We start from the raw sequence: 5,261 nt of genomic DNA on the forward strand, positions 1-5,261 counted from the left end.
CGTCTCTCATTCTTCCTCCTACAAATACCCCTCCATCTGCTTCTTCTTCAAATACTGCATCTCCTCCTCCACGACCATCACCACCTCCATCAATGTCACTCATTCCTTCTCCTCCTGCCGCTCTATCACCATCACCCCCAACTCCACGTCCTTCTCCGATTCCTCCTCCTGCTTCCGTCGCCACTTCCTCCGTTCTGCCACCACCTTGATCACCACCGCGACCGCCGCTGAACGCCGGCCAGCCGCACAACTTCTGATAGCGATAGACGCAAATGAGCAGCGTGAAGCAGATGGCGCCCGTCTCGGCCACCGCCGACGCGAACTTGAGCGCGGGGCAAACGACGGTGAGGATGTCTCCCTCGAGGTCTCTGGGCCTCGTCATCTCCACCATGGCGATGCTCACCAGGTCCGGCATGTCGGCGAGGCACGTGCCCACCAGGTTGGCCGTCGCCAGGTTGGCGAGGAACAGGTGGAAGGTGCGGCCACGCTGGCTCCGGCTGGGCCCCGCGGCGCTGCTCGGCGCGGTCTTGGCCCTGCGCGTCTGCAGCCCGCCGCTGAGCAGCAGAAGCGAGAGCAGGAGGAGCGAGTTGCCCAGCAGGCTGGCCAGCCACAGCAGGATGCGCAGAGACACAATGGCTCTCTCGGTGTGGTTCATGGTTAGTGGGCCACGTGAGTTCGTGTGTGTGTGGTTGTCTACAGGTGAGTGTGTGTGTCTACAGGTGAGTTTGTGTGTGTTTATAGGTGAGTTTGTGTGTGTGTCTACAGGTGAGTGTGTGTGTGTCTATAGGTGAGCTGGGGTGTGTGTGTGTGTCTACAGGTGAGTGTGTGTGTCTACAAGTCAGTGTGTGTGTCTACAGGTGAGTTTGTGTGTGTGTCTACAGGTGAGTTTGTGTGTGTCTATAGGTGAGTTTGTGTGTGTGTCTACAGGTGAGTGTGTGTGTGTCTATAGGTGAGCTGGGGTGTGTGTGTGTGTCTACAGGTGAGTGTGTGTGTCTACAAGTCAGTGTGTGTGTCTACAGGTGAGTTTGTGTGTGTGTCTACAGGTGAGTTTGTGTGTGTTTATAGGTGAGCTCGGGTGTGTGTGTGTGTCTACAGGTGAGTGTGTGTGTGTGTCTACAGATGTGTGTGTGTGTGACAACAGGTGAGTTCGTGTGTGTGTCTACAGGTGAGTGTGCGTATTTCTCTATCTACAGGTGAGTTATTGTGTCTACAGGTCAGTTCAGGTGTATCTACCTACAGGTGAGTTCGGGTGTGTGTGTGTCTACACGTGAGATTAAGTATGTCTGTGTCTGCAGGTGAGTTCGGGTGTGTCTACAAATAAGTTCGAGTGTGTGTACAGGTGAGTTCAGGTGTGTGGGGTTCTGGGAGAATGGGTCTATACGTGTGTACATGTATGTGACTAGGTGGGTGGTTATATAGTGTATATGGTGGTGGGTGTGCGGGGTGGAGGGGTGCCGGCCTTCATAGGTGCTCGCTAAGAGCACTTTCCCCAACAGTTAGTTAAGGCTATACGGGGGATCTTTGTCTTTGTTTGGGGATGGTGTGTCTCTTTGTGTCAGTCCATGTGTGCAGGTGTGCGTGTGCCTGTGCAGGTGTGTGGAGAGAGGAGTGGTGTGTATGCAGGTGTGGGTATCATGTTCCTACATGTGTTCAGGATGTTGTGTGTCTCTGTCTATTTGCCTCTGTCTATCAGCCCGTCTATTAATTTGTCTAGGGTTCTGTCTTTGTGCCTGAATGTGCCTTAACTGTCAATGTGTGTGTCTGTCTGGCCGTCTATCCGTCCATCTGTCTACCTACTTACCTACCCACCTATGTATCCTTCTTTCTGTTCATCAGGTTTGTCTACATGCGATTCTGTCCATCAATTGTCGATACATTTGTATGTTGAACTTCTTTCACACCGTACGTAGCCAACCGTGAATGTCTATCCCACACACACGCCAGTCCGTCTGTCTGCCTATCGGTCTGTGAGTACGTCTGTATGCCTTCCTACCTGTCCCGATCTCTGTGATTCTCTCTGCCCGCCTGTCTGCCTGTGGCTCTGTCTGTCTGCCTGCCCTCGTGGTCGCGTGGCTGCGGGTAGAGCGGCAGTGATGATGATGATAGTGATTGATGATGCCCTGCCCCTGTCTCGGGGCTTATAAACCCCGCGTGGTCGCTTCGGCAGCCGCTTGGAGGCGACATCAGGGGCCCAATTACCGCGGCCGTGACGGGCGGCCTCCCCCGGGGGGAGACGCAGTCGGGTGGGGGTTGGGGGTTGGGGATCAGAGCTCGTGGGGGAGACGCGACGTCAACCCGCATCTCGTCACTCACTCACTCACTCATTATCATCGTTTACCATCGGTCGTGATCTATCCACTGCTGGGTGAAAGCCCCCCGCCCCGCCCTCTGGCAACCTCCCCCACCCCACGTCATCTCTGGCGGTCTGGCCAGGCAACAATCCCGTCTGGTTCCTGCGAACGGGACGATTTAATCGCTCCATCTACGCGTGATGGGTTGTTTTTTATTCCCTCCTTTGGGCCGCGAGCATCGACCGCCACCACCACCGAACATCGCCACCCTGCCTGGCCGTGACGCCTCCTGCCCAAGGCCCACGTGCACCTCCTCTCAGCAGCCATTGTGACGGTGCCTCTACCGAGCACGTGGTCTACGACTCACGTGCTCGTGGTCCTGCTGCGATGACAAACACGCTAATAACCCAACACGTCCGTCGACGATAACAACAACACGATATCTATGGGATCTTTTGCCAGTATCCAAAATGATGAAAAAAAATAATAGGGGCCGTCCATAAATGACGTCACGCGATTTTGGACGATTTTTTTACCCCCTCCCCAGTCATACGGCGTCACAAAAAGTCAGACCCCCCCCCCTCAAATATGACGTCACAAAGCTCTGCCCCACCTCCCCCAAAAAAATAAAACATGCTTCAAATCGCTTTAAACTATTGTCATTGTAGTGCGTATTTAATGTGGCGCTGCACTCTGATGTTATAGGAGATAACATTTATTTAAAAAAAAAGTATATTTAAATAAGTAGAACGTGTTGTCTATATTAATTTAAAGTTGCGCATTTTGATGTGACGTCACATTTCTCACCCCCCCCCCCCCCTTCGTCACATATCGTTACAAATGTTTGACGTCATTTATGGACGGCCCCTAACATGTTCAAACACAAAGGCATCAAGTCTGCATTACACAACTACACATATTTGTGGCAAAGCATGCAAACAAACGTGCTCTGGTAATGTTATGCATCGTCTTTGAAACCGATTGGCCCACACCAGAGACAGCCTTCTTCATAGCCTTGTCTCACCACCAGTGGTAGAGCAGAGAACGCCACAAGGCGAACAGAAAAAAAACACAATGCAACACTGTGTGTGTAGTCTGGAAAGTACCCATGTGGGTACTTTCCAGACTGTACACCATGCAAAAATTATAAAAATAGACTTTTGTATTTTTGGGGGGGGGGGGGGGCGCAATAATGCATATTTTTTGCATGGCAAGTGAGCTGTGATGTCACATCTGTCATGTCACCCGTGCATGCGCAGTGCTGGGCGCGCAGCGCTACGAACCCGGCGAACCGAGTTTGATTCCTGCTCACGGCCACCGCCGGTGACGATTATTTGAACCGCTCCTGGGCCTCCCCTAGGTCGACTCAGCCTCAAACGAGTAACTGGTGTGGTGTGTGAACATCGCCACTGGGGAGACAAAGGCGGCCGGGCGTGGTGAATCCAAGTCCCGGGCGAAGCCGGGTAGTAAAGCTAGTCTTCTATATAAAGTAGGCGACGTTTCGGGTAGTGGCTTTTCTTCACAGCGCACGGATGTATGTTGAACTTCTTTCGCACGGTACGTAGCTAGCCACGCTAATCGGAGGTGCGGCGAAAGGACAACAAACTAAACACAAAAATGCAGGATGAGTTTTCAATCCATGTTTAAAAGTGAAGGGGGGGGGAGGGGGTTGGTTTATTTTTATTCGATTGAGCAATTAAAGTTGAGAGATTCTGGGAACCGTGGCGACCCGCGGGGTGGTGGGATGAGATTTTAGCGAGAGAGAGAAAACAATTGACACATCAAGTAGTCGATCGTTCCTTCATTTACTGGATTTTATTTCTCCAACTCTTTCGCCACGAGACGCGAAGGACCACGTGGTCGCCTAACTCGAAGAGCAATCCCGAGAGAAATGTGCACGGACACACGTAAACACAGGCAAAGACGTCCCGTTCTAGCTTTACAGGAGGAGTCCCCAACCTCCGGGCCGCGGATCGGGACCGGTCCGTGGCCTGTTAGGAACTGGGCCGCACAGCAGCAGGAGGTGAGAGCGACGAGTCCGAAAAGGGGGAAAGACCCAATCATGACCCCCACCCCCCACCCCAGTCATTGAAAAAAATTGTCTTCCACGAAACCGGTCCCTGGTGCTAAAAAGGTTGGGGACCGCTGATGTACAGGATCGTTGGGGCAAGTGCTGTTCGCGAGTAGCACCTGTTATAGCCGGTACGGCACACGATGGAGAGGGGTGGGTGGCCAGCACCACGCCCGGCCGCCTTTGTCTCCCCAGTGCTGATGCTGTTTACACATCGCACCAGGCTCTCGTTTTGAGTCGAGCGAGAGGAGGACCAGGCCCGGTTCAGATACTCTATTCATCACCGAAGTTGGCCGTAAACGGGAATCGAACTCAGGTCGCTGGGTTCGTAGTGCAGTGCGTTAACCCCTTCGCCACCGCTCGCCTACAAAAAAACGCACGCGTGCTGCAACACCCACACGGCAGTGTTCTAACACGCGTTCTAACAGAGCTGGAGCTTAAATTTTGTCACTTGTTGTAACATGTGTTTAAAAAAAAAAAACATGTTTAAAAGTACATCGTCGGCCAATCAGGGTTGGTGGTCTCGACACGGCTGAGTGCAGTGTCCCATTGCCAAGTGGTGGGCACATGCCTTCATCGATGTGCTTCATCGCTCGACTTAATTGCATGTTTTAGCTTCCATGATTGTGGTAACCCCCCCCCCAACCCGTCACCCCCACCAGGTGACTCTTGCGAACGAGACTCCTACCCTGGTCTCTTTGGGGCCGTCCATAAATGACGTCACGAGATTTTGGACGATTTTTGACCACCCCCCCCCCCCCCCTTCGTCACACGGTGTTACAAAAAGTCAGACCCCCCCCCCCCTCAAATATGACGTCACAAAGCTCTGCCCATGTTGATGTGACGTCACATTTCTCAACCCCCCCCCCCCCCGTCGTCACAAATGCCTGCCCCCCCCC

The sequence above is a fragment of the Lethenteron reissneri genome, chromosome 2 (genome assembly GCF_015708825.2).
Source record: "Lethenteron reissneri isolate LAM-NWPU_2019-01 chromosome 2, ASM1570882v1, whole genome shotgun sequence".
NCBI lineage: Eukaryota > Metazoa > Chordata > Hyperoartia > Petromyzontiformes > Petromyzontidae > Lethenteron > Lethenteron reissneri.